Genomic DNA, 12,660 nt, shown 5'->3' with positions numbered 1-12,660 from the left:
TTGCCTGCTCTCCAGAGTAGTTTCTGCTTACAGATTTTATTTCAGATGCACACACTAGCATCTTGCAAAGCCATTCAAAGGGATCCCATTCACTACTTGTTAGAGCACACCACTTTTATACTGTCTTGTGTACAATGCTGACTGTTTGCCTCAGATGCATATACTAACTTCTTACAAAGGCATAAGAATGTATCCCATTAAGAAATGGTTGCTCCTCACACCATTCCCCCTGTGTCTGTGTTCAGCAGTTATGTAGGCACTGTTTGTACACATTTCTCCACTGTAAGTCATATGGACATAAAAAGATTGTCAAAACATTAACTTACAGCTCAGCAAGTGCTATTATGTGATTAACATCATTTCTTAAATGCTGTGTGAATGGTGGCTTCATAAAGCTCTAACTCCTGAAGGCCTTGTGGTGAACACCCACAATCCCCCCCATTATATTTTGATTTTAGATTAACATACTTCGCCTAGGCAGTTGTGTTCTGTCAGTCTATTACTCTTCCCGCTGTGATTATTGCCAGTTTTTTGGGGACAATAGTTTCATAAACTCATCTTCCCTTTTAGTCCTGAGCTGTCCAGGTTCTACTACCCTATACACGTGCAGGCTGATCAGCTACCACTGTCAAATATGCTGTGGGCATTAGCACAGTATACTTCATTGAGATCTGTTATCTTCCTGAGTTTGCATCTCAATACAAATAATTTAATAGTCTAATTAGGGAGATATATACATTGGCTTGCTGCACTTCTCACATCATTCCACACCACATGTTTGCAATATACTACTAGTGTTTTTTTGTTTTTGTTTTTGTTTTTTTCATTTGTCTACCTATCTGTAGCCAGGAAGTAAGATAGGGCATGATGGCATGTAATCATTATGGCCTACATTTGCAGCATCATTCTACGTTATTATTCAGGTAAGTATACTAAGAGATATCTGTGTTTACTCTCATGTGTTACTTTGTGAGGCCTGTGTACTTGTTGATTATTAGAATGTCTTATTACCTTGATATTCCATGCATTTGACAATGGTAACATTGAGGGACTTATATACCAGTTCAAAATCCCTTTTATAAGACTGAAGTGAACATTTTTTAGATGTGGCCAGGAGCATTTTCATTTTCTTATATAGTTTATTGATGTGGTAGTCCCACCACATGGGTTTAATTTTAAAATTGCCTTTATGCTTATGTTAGACTGGTGTAGTTGTCTCAGTGCAGCTATACATGAGGGAATACAATTTAAAGCAGTTGGCAATAGCCTCAGGTAGAAAGTGTATTGCAGAGCTATACCAGTTGTGATTATCAATAGGATCAGCATATATATATATATATATATATATATATATATATATATATATATATATATATATATATATTCAGGGAAACTTATGAATGCAGCCATATTGCTTCTTAATATATGTCTTCACCTATAGCCTAAGATCTATTCAGGGAAACTTATGAATGCAGCCATATTGCTTCTTAATATATGTCTTCACCTATAGCCTAAGATCTAACCAGGCTATACTAATATAGTATCAAAAATAAAACGTCTTAACACTACCCAATACTTTCATCATACTACCTCTAAATTTTGGATAAACAACACTTTCACAATTTATATTCTGTTCTTTAAATTCCTCACTTTCCTTCCTCAGCAATTTAAAATGGTTTTACTCCCTACTGTATAATTGCTATTCTTACCATATTACTCCCTTTAAGAAGTTCTCAGTGTAAAAACAAACAAACAACACCTATATCTCTGCAACTACTTTCACTACTATTAACATACTTCATCTTTTAAACTCCCCACCACTGCACCTTGTCTATTAAAATATGCTCACTTCTCCTTTCAGTCCCTGCTTTTCCTCAAAACCTACTATTAGCACATCTGCACATAAATCTTCTGCAAGCTAAGTCTGCACATTAATACATAAAGGCCCCAAAACTTACTAGTAGCAGTTATCTTTCCCCTCTGCTTCATAAGTCATATATAGAATGTAATCCTGGCTTGTCTTCATTCCCACAATTTACAGATAGTACTACCTCCAACTCAGTCTATTAAATAAAAAGCAAATTAGAGTAAATTTGTATGCTTACACTTGTTCCTTCACCAGACATAATAGCATGAAATGAATCCTGCTTTAAAGAAGACATACCATAATATAAGTCCAACAAGACCAAAAATTCATCCTACCTTATTTAAAAAAAAAAAAACACGTTTATTAAATTATCAGTTAAGACATAGGCAAACATACAATAACAGAAAAGAAAACAAATCATATGTCAACGTTATTTTTTCACTTACATGTATTATGCATCATGTATCTTTTCCTTCTTTGCAATTACGATCAGTGCAACATTACATAAATTGCTGAATTCCTGCCCTTCCTTAAACCTCACTCCTTCTCTACAAGCATGTGTTTTTCATACAATTTCCATATATGTCTAAGTGATTTGTTCCATCATTTTTCTAAAGATCCCTATTCCAGTTCTTTTAAATCTTTTATAATATTTGGTACTTCAAATGCAGTTAGTTTAGACTTTGATTTTCATTTTCTAGTAATTCCTTTGTGGAAGCCATAAGATTTAAACTTAATAAGGTCTTGCTATGTCTAGGCAATTCAAATTCCTGTGCTCCAGCTCAAAACATAAACAAATAAATAAATAAATCCTTACTTACAGCCATTTGCTCACCCAGTATTTCTGATAAGAGTACTCTGTAGGGAATTTTTAAAATCTGCCAATTCATTATGTAGCCTGCTATAGGTCCCTAACCATGTCGTAAGACTCACACTCCACTTTCCAAAGCACCCTGGAGAATATTACAGTCCAGCCTAACACTCTCATACTGGGTGACTTCAACTACCCCTCCATTAAATGGGAAAACTACTCATGTACCAATACACTGGGTCAACATTTCCTGGAATTCATTAATTCCAGTGCCCTGGACCAGCTCATTCTTATCCCCACTAGAGGTAGCAACATCCTTGACGTGGTCATTACTAACATGGGCAACCATTGCTCTACACAAATAGTCAACTACTCCTTGGTTAGCTCCGACCATAAACTAATCACCTTGGAAATTCACCCCCCCCCCCCACACACACACACACACACCCGCAAAGGTAACCACTATGAAAAACTTCTCCAAAACTAACTTTGGGCTCCTAACAACAGAGGTGGCTAACTTCACTGCACCCATGCAAATGGAGAATACTTGCATAACCACTGAATCATACACCAATGCACTGTATGAACACATATACAAATGCATGGATCTTGCCATACCCAATAGAAACAAGATGCTCTCCTCCAAAAAAAGGAAGCCAATCTGCTGGTCACCTGCCATAAACAAACTCTACAACAGAAGGAGGAAACTGATGCAGTATAAGGTGAAGTCCCAAGACTGGAAAAACTCCTTTATCAGCCTCAACAAAATGTTGAGATCCCTCATCAAATCCTCTAAAGCTAGCTATGAAAACAGAATTGCAGCAGATAGTTAAGACAACCACTAGGCCTTCTATAGTTATGTAAAGGATCTCCATGGCAATACCCAGATTTTCTCTGATCTACTGCACAATGGTACCTCCTATACTGAGCCAACAGATGTTGCCAATATACTGGATGAACGATTCAGTGCCAGCCTTACCTCTCTCATCACCCAAAGGACCACTCACAATGCCAGTAGATTGCCAGGCACCCAATATTACTGCTGCACATGTTAAAACAGCACTGTCCAAGCCAAGAATACAGTTCTATGGGACCTGACAATATCCCTGGCTATGTTCTACATGAACTGCAGAGTGAACTGGCACCTCACCTGTGTGCCCTGTTCAATCACAGCCTCACCTCAGGCTTCGTCTCTACCAAATGGCGCACTGCTACAGTCATCCTTCCCCACTAAGGAGGAGTGACTACAGACCCTGAGAACTATTGTCTCATTAACCTGATGAGTCTGATATGCAAAGCTATGGAACACATCATCATGGACCTAATAAACAAGGATATAGGGAATCTCCAAGCTCTGGATCCCACACAGTTTGGTTTTATGAAGGGTAGATAATGCCTGCTCAACTTGTTCGACTTCTTTGAGTCAGTCACCAGAGCTGTGGATGAAGGCAAGGTGGTTCATACAGCCTACCTTGATAAGGCCAAGGCCTTTGATACCATTCCCCACCCAGGAATCATAGAAAAGCTCACTAAGCTAGGCATCAACCCCTATATCACTAGGTGGGTTGCAAACTGGCTCACAGATGGAACCCACAGTATGAAAGTAGCTGACTCCAAGTCAAACTGACAAACAGTCACAAGTGGAGTCCCACAAGGTTTGGTCCTGGATCCTCTCCTGTTTGGTATCTACTTCTCTGAAGTCCAGGCCAACATGATGGGACTCTGGCTGACAAAGTTTGCAGATGATTGCAAGTTGGGAGCTATTATTAACTCCCCAAGTGATGTTGACATCCTACAGAAAGGCCTCACTGAGACCAACGGCTGGTGTCCAAACCATGGCCTTAAGTTCACTGCTAAAAAATGTGTTGTTGTCCCCTTTGGGAAAAACACAGTTCCCATGAATTACCACATTGATGGTAGTTCACTGAACACAGAAGGTGTTATAAGAGATCTGGGAACACAGGTTGACAGCAATGTCTCTTTTGACCACCACATTGCCACTGTGGTCAGAAAGTCTTTCTATGTGGCACATCTCATTACTAAGGGTTTTGCATCCAGGAAGAAAGAGATCATTGTCTCCCTCTACTCTTCCCTCATTAGGCCAGTCATCGAGTACAATGCCCCATTTGGCATGTACCTCACTAGACACCTGCAACAACTGGAGAGGCTGCAAAAGTACCTCACCAAGAGAATCCTAGACCTTAAACACTTGTCCTATATGGCCAGACTCAAAACACTCCAGCTATTCTCTGTCTCATATCACCTACTTAGAGGCGATCTCTGCTTGACTTACAAAGCCATGTCTGACCCAGCTCTGTTAGAAATGCTACATCTAAAGAAATCCCAATCCCTCTGCACCACATGCTCCAGAGACCTCAGCCTCATTACCACAATCAAAGGAATGTGCTGGAGGGACAGGTTCATAACCCAGAGACTGCCCATGCTATGGAATAGACTGCCCATACATGTCAAACAGAGTGCCTCACTGGTACTCTTCAACAGAAATCTTGATGAGTGGATGGGAAAAAGAAAATTCACCCCAGGGATCACTCCAGTGGCTCTACTCGACGAAGGCACTGGAAACTAAGGTCGGGGGGCAGGATGCCAGGGTAACTGTATAGGCTAGGTTTGTAAATGCTCCAGGGCCATTGGCCTAGTACACACCTATGAACCTATGAACTCCCAAAACACATTCCCAGTTCCCTCTTTCTTCTTCATCACATCTCCAACATTTGCTATCTACCTGAAGACAAATTTTATAAAGTCAGTTTGAAGTATAAAAATACCAACGCAAACAGTTCCAAGCAAAGATCTCAAACCTTCTGGGCTTTGTTGCATACTTGAAAGCCATACATATGCCACCCCCCCAAAAAAAAAATCATTCTTCTATTAAGCAGTATCCACCTTGCAGTTTTCCCCAAACCAACTAACTGCAATTATCTCACAAGAAAAAGTGCTCTCTTCACCTTACAGTAGCTTATCTTGTTCCATCATTATCTGCAAATAAAGAGAAGATGCTCATTTCTACCATTGAAAAAATCAGTCCTAGACTGCAAACATCTAAGTATAAAAGATGACATTAATCTCAGTCTTAGTAATAACAAGAATAAAAACTGATTTTGCTGATCAATGACTAGTACAATTGATTAATGAAACAATCTAGCCAAACTTAAAATCAGGTAAGTATTTACTTTTACAGCTCCTTGCTGTAGCATCTCAGATAAAAAAACTCCTTCCTCTCCACATTGTTGCCCTCAATCATTGGCCACTGCCCTGTTCTCTTTCGTGTTAATAACATCACTATCCATCTGGTTCTAATCAAGACTAACTTCAGAACAAAAATAGCTAAGAATATGAATGACTGGGCATTTCCCACAACATAGTTGAGTCAGGTCCTTTCCAATGAAGACGCTAATGAAGGAACATATTTACTTACTTCCCTTTATTTACCATTGAGAGCACTAACTTTCCACTAATGTCTCACCACCATAAAAGATCACAAAACAGATGAGCCATAAACCCTGTTAAATCAATTTACAAGTAGGGGCTAAAGACTGACAGAGAGCTGAGGCAAAAACGAGCAAATTTAAAGACTAGTTAAAGCTAAGTGATAAAGCCTCATGTCACTGGAAGGGCAGCTACTCATATGAATCCAGAGTTTGCTTAGTACGTCTGCCTAATCTGGCCAAATTGCATTAAAAGACATGAAAGGAGATGTCTTTAGAAACATCAGGTAAGCCTGTGTAACCAATTCCAAAGCATTCTGGTCTCAAATCAATCAAATTTAGGTAGTGCTAATCATATTGACTAATGTACATAGAGCTGCACTTCTACCAAAGATGCAGCACAGTTGACAATTTTATGAAATAATTTAGCAATCTACCATCCCTCACAATCCACATAGTCCCTACTTAAACCTATATCACCATAATACAGCCCAACATTCTGTTTTTAAAACAATCAAAAGCAAAGAAATTGAAAAAATGCTATATAAAATTGTATAATTAAAATTAAATTTCCAGCAATGCCCCACCATGTTCTAACAATTTACAACCATAGTTTATTAAAGCATGCAGTGAATTCATTATCACCTCAAGTACATATACAACTTCTCCCTATGCCATAACTCCTTGTCCATGATATGGAAAAAAAGCAATTAGTAAAACCATTCCTAAAAATAAACCTGGGTTACCTCCTGATTTCAAACCAATCTCCATTCCTTCTGAACTGAGCAAAATACTAGAAAAGCTATCATTCAGTCAGCAGGCAGACTTTATAAGACATATGGGCTGGTGCTCATAGCCAAGAAATTGCCCAGAAAAAAAACACCATGAAGAGCAGTTATGCACATGGAGGAGCTGATGCAGAGACTCAAGTAGTGCAGTCACATCAGGAAAAAATAGCATTATATGCAGAGAATGCAGAAGTCTGCATATTGACATGGAAATAAGGTTTCATATGCAAATGAGGGACAGACAATAGCAAATGATGCCATCAAAGATAACAGAGTGACTCAGAAATGTTTAAAGCAGACATGAACCACTCGACTGATCATATCTTCGGAATACCACAGAGTGCTGGTTAGTAGGATATTAGAACATAATTGATAGCAGCAGCTATAACAGTGCAGCATGGGTTAGTAGCTGCTCTTGGATCCAATGCCCACAGTATGGGATGCTGCAGCCCTCCACATCAATGCAGTCTGTACAGCCAGTGTCTAATATACCACAACTTGGCTGACTAGGAGATTATGGGCCAAATTTGTGTAGATAGAAATACCATACTGTAAGTTGTCAAATTGTGTCACCCAAATGTGGAATCAAAGGGAGGGGGAGTTGACTGACTATCCTAGTGAGTATTAAGGTATGTATAGCTTTAACCATCTTAGCTTCTGGGACATTTCAGTGACATACAGGACAGATGCCAGGAGATGGTTTGCAGCTGGTACCACTAGGCTTTTGGCTGCTGGCAAAGGCTCTTGCCTCCCCCATAGTGCATTTTTAGGCGAGGTAAACAAAATTGCTGATGTGAAAATTGCCAATTATAACAACATAGGGGTCAAGCTGCTAAATGCTAGGAGCTTAAACCAAAAATTGCACACTCCAGAAGCACTTCTTTCACTAGAAGATGTAGATGCCTGCACATTCACAGAAACCTGGTTCAAGGCTTCAGAGACTATCCCAGCCTTGCAAGACTACCAATGCTTTCCACACCTTCAGACCACAAGACGAACATGTGAGAACCAAAGGAGGCAGTGTTTCTATCTATATCAGAAATAAATTCACCTCCTGACTAGTTAGATTGAACAACTCCATGGAGTTACTCCAAGTTCAGATTACTGTGGGTAAGACCCCATTCAAGTCATAGCTAGTTATAGATCCCCCTCCATGAAACATGATGTGCATGAGGCCGACTTGACCAAACTAGATTCAATCCAAATATTGCCAAACACTCTGGTCATGGGGGATTTTAATTATCTCACGATTGACTGGGAAACCTACTGTAGCCCTAACTCACTTGCACAAAAGTTCCTTGACTTTGTTAACTCAAATGCCCTGGAACAAATTGTTTAAACCCTAACAAAAGGAGCAAACATACTAGATACGGTCCTCACTAACATGACAACCAGTTGTACCTCCACAACTGTCAGAACCTCATTAGTTAAATATGACCACAAATCAGTTGCCTTTGAACTGTACTAACACCAGAACTCACAAAGAGTGAAGTCAGACTAAAAACCTTCACCAAGGTAAACTATGCCCTCCTAAGGGAAGATATAAATGCATTCTAAGCCCCACCACCATCTGGAAGTGGTAACTATACCAAAGCCTATACTGAAACCCTGTACAATCACTTGTATAAGTGTATAGCCTCAGCTGTACCAGAAAGAATCAAAGCTAGAGCTCCAAGTAAAAACAAGCCACCCCGGTGGACATCCAGCATCAACAAACTTCACAACAAATGCAAAAAGCTGTTGTCTAAGAAAACTAAGGTGAGCCCCCAACAATGGAAAAGCACCCTCTTCAGCCTCAACAGGCAAATAAGACAATGTCAAATCCTCTCTCTAAGGGTAACTTTGAGGAAAAACCTAGTAATCACATCCAAGGATAGCCATAAGGCCTTTTACAGCTACGTATGTAGCCTAAAAGGTAGGACCCAAGGATGTTTCATACTAGTGACTAACTTTATCACACACACACACACACACACACACACACACACACACACACACACACACACACACACACTGTTCCTGCAGAGATAGCAAACCTGTTAGTGGACAGATCTGGTGAAAATTTCACTCCACTATCTCCTCCAAACTTATCATAAACCTTGCCCTCAACTCCCCCCACCCTATATATCCAAAGAGCAGGTCATTAAAGCCCTGTCTAAGGCAAAAAACACAGCCTCTATGGGATCAGACGGCATCCCAGGCTGTCTTCTAAACAAACTAAAACATGAACTAACATCACCATTAAGTACCTTATTCAGTCATAGCCTTCACAGGCTTTGTTCATGCTGAATGTAGAACAGCAGCAGTTATTCCCCTCCACAAAGATGGCTTAGCAACACACCCAGGGAATTATAGACCCATAAGTCTGGCCAGCCTCATCTGTAAGGCCATGGAATGTATCAATCATTGACCTCATAAATAAAGACATAGATGACCTCCAAACCCTAGATCCACCCAATTCAGCTTTGTTAATGGCAGATCCCGCCTGTTAAACCTGGTAGAGTTCTTCAAAAATGTGACCAAGGCTATTGGTGAGGGCAAATCTGTGCACACAACATACCTCAACTTGGCAAAGGCCTTTGACACAATCCCACACTCACTCATTACTGATAATCTTAGCAAACTGAATGTAAACCCATTTGTTGTAAGATGGGTTACCAACTGGCTCACAAACCTGTAACAGACTATCAAAGTGGGTGACTCCACATCAACCAGCAGACCTGTTACCAGTGGGGTGCCACAAGGGTCAATGCTGGACCCCCTACTGTTTGGTGTATACTTCTCAGATGTTTAGGCCAAAACTAAGGGGGTGTGGCTGACCAAGTCTGTGGACAACTGCAAATTGGGTGCAATTATTGAATCCTCAAATTATGTCAGTACACTTCGAGACAGTCTTACACAGACTAACGACTAATGTCTTAGTCACGGTCTCAAACTGAATGCAAAAAAATGCATCATCATTCCCTTCAGTAAAAACAATATTCCTTCACACTATCAATTTAATAGCAATACACTATGTAATTCAAAAACCAGCAGTAGAAAACAGGAAATCCAATGAAGAACTCAGGCACCCGACTCTTCAGCAGTAAACACGATTTTATTGCACATAAAAACAAGTAAGGATTGAGCGCTTTCGTCTCCACCCTGGAGACCTCTTCAGAATCAATTCAAACCACACACACTCACATTTTTATATACATGTCAATCAAATCATTATTCAATTAAGAGTTGAAATTGAATAAAAAACTAGTAAACATTAAGATTCAACAAATTAATTAAAGCAACACCAACATTATTGGTGAAATTCCATCAGTAGTATCGAGTTTTTTGAAATCCAATTTTTTCAAGAACCTCAGTACTGGTCCAAAGTTGTAAGTTTATGTCAGGAATAGAAAAGATGTATGTACTAAAATAGTATATGTTTTTTAGTTATATTTGTTTATGTATATTATTTAAAAACTATTAGCTGTAGATATAGCTGTTGTATTTTAATGTGTTTAAATATGAATGAATATGTTTATACATATATATATATATATATGTGTATATTTAAACAAATATTTAATTAAAATACAAATAAATATACATATAGAATTGCTAATCAAAAAATTGCTAAAAATATCTCATATATAAAATTAATAAATAGTATAAATAAATCAAATGTATATGATTATAGTATAATATATAATATAATGTATATAATTAAATTACATATAAGAAAATTACATATAAGAAACGCCGTGCCATAACTCCTTGTGTTCATATAATAGTAAATGTATAAGTATATAAATAATGAATATATGATAAAACATTTAATAATATAAAACAAATAATGTTAATGAAGCCTACCTCTATGGGTGTCGTTCAATAAATAATAAATAATAAATTTATCATGTATAGCAACTACTGTTTTGTAACTGAGAACCATAAGTTACAATGCAATTAGTTCACAAAAATTAATATCTAAAAAAATGTATTAGAAAAAGTTATAAAATTATTTAAAAAACATATATGTAATATAAAAATATAAAAATGTAAAAAAAGTTTAGAAAGTAAATTCATAGTTACTTCCATACTATGAATGTTTCTTAGGGTCTGATGCTAATATTTTTAATGCTGGTGTAATAGATGTGCAGTCATTTAATCCTTTGCCGTTACAGGCATCAAGTCTTAACTGCCATATCATTTCCCTATATAATTTTGTGGTCCAATCTCCTCCTCTATCTGAATTCTCCACAATTTCCAGGGCCCAAAATTTAAAATTAGCATTAGAACAAACCATGGAATGTCTGTAAAGAGCATTATTGACATTTTTGCGGTTAATGTCTCTAATATGTTCATATATTCTTCTACGTAGGTGTCTCTCGGTCTTTCCTACGTAGAAGCACCAGCAAAAAGTACAATATGCTAAATATATCAGGCCTTTAGTATAGCAGCTGCTATACTTACTAGCTTTTAAAGTGATATGTAAACTAGGCAAATAAATAGATTTTTCACCTGCTATAAACGGACATTGTGGACATCTATTGCATCTAAAGGTCCCTCTTTTTTGACTCATAGTTAAAGAATTATCAGAATATTGTCTTTCTTTACCATTTTCTAAAATATTCTTTAAATTATAATTCCTTCTAAAACTATAAGTGAGTCTGTTTTTAAAAATATTCGTTCTAGTAGGCATGGTTTTGAACATTTCCCATACACTATTAATGCTTTTCTTCAACCATTCAATATTATTGTGATATGTCAAAGTCAAGTATGGGGTATTATTAGTAAGAGTATAATCTCTCTGTTCTGAATTTATCTGACTCCCCTCATTGTGTGTAGGTGTGTTGTTATCCAGTAATGTATTGCTCAATAGAGGAGTGTATCTAGTATTCCTGTGTGTAATAACCCATGCCTTGGCCTCCTCAATCAAGTCACTCGGATACCCTCTTTGTAAAAACATATTGTTCAAAATATTTAATTCTTTCAGGAATTCATCTTCTTTGCTCGTCATTCTAGAGGCCCTGATCATCTGACCCCTTACAATATTCTTTTTCAATATAAGGGGGTGATCACTATCAAAATGCAAATATGCATTTGAAAAGTTCTCTTTCCGATATAAAGTAGATGTATATTTCTTAGTTTTTTCATCTTTTGATAGTTTGACATCTAGATAGTGAATACTATTCTTGTGTATCTTGTGTGTGAATTTCAAAAAAGAAGTACTCTCATTAATATATTCAATAAAATTATATATGTCTTTTTCCTCACCATTCCATAAAATTAAAATGTCATCCAAAAATCTGAAATAACTGTATAAATATTGATTGTATTCAGATGTAAAGACATATTTTTTCTCCCAGAAGAGCATTACTATGTTTGCGTATATAGGAGCGCAAGCAGCTCCCATTGCAACTCCTTCAATTTGGTGGTAATATTCTCCTTGGAAATAAATGAAATTATTCCTTAATACCAATTCCATGTTTTCAAGAATAATACAAAATTCCTCTGGTTTAAGTGTATCAATCTCCGTGAGTATCTCTTCAAACCATACAAGACCTGTATCATGAGGTATTATAGTGAAGAGGTCTTTGACATCAATAGTTACAAAGAAAATTTTTTCATTATAGCTTAAGTTGTTTATTTTTCTTAATAAGTCCCATGAATCTATCAGTAAATGTTCATGTTTCAAATGGTAACCCTTCAATTTTACGTCAATGTAAATTGCTAGTGGTTGTGTCTTTGATCCCTGTGCAGATACAATTG

Source organism: Protopterus annectens, chromosome 3.part0 (assembly GCF_019279795.1).
Source record: "Protopterus annectens isolate FY-2018-M chromosome 3.part0, PAN1.0, whole genome shotgun sequence".
Lineage (NCBI taxonomy): Eukaryota > Metazoa > Chordata > Ceratodontiformes > Protopteridae > Protopterus > Protopterus annectens.
Note: the sequence above shows the minus strand (reverse complement) of the source record.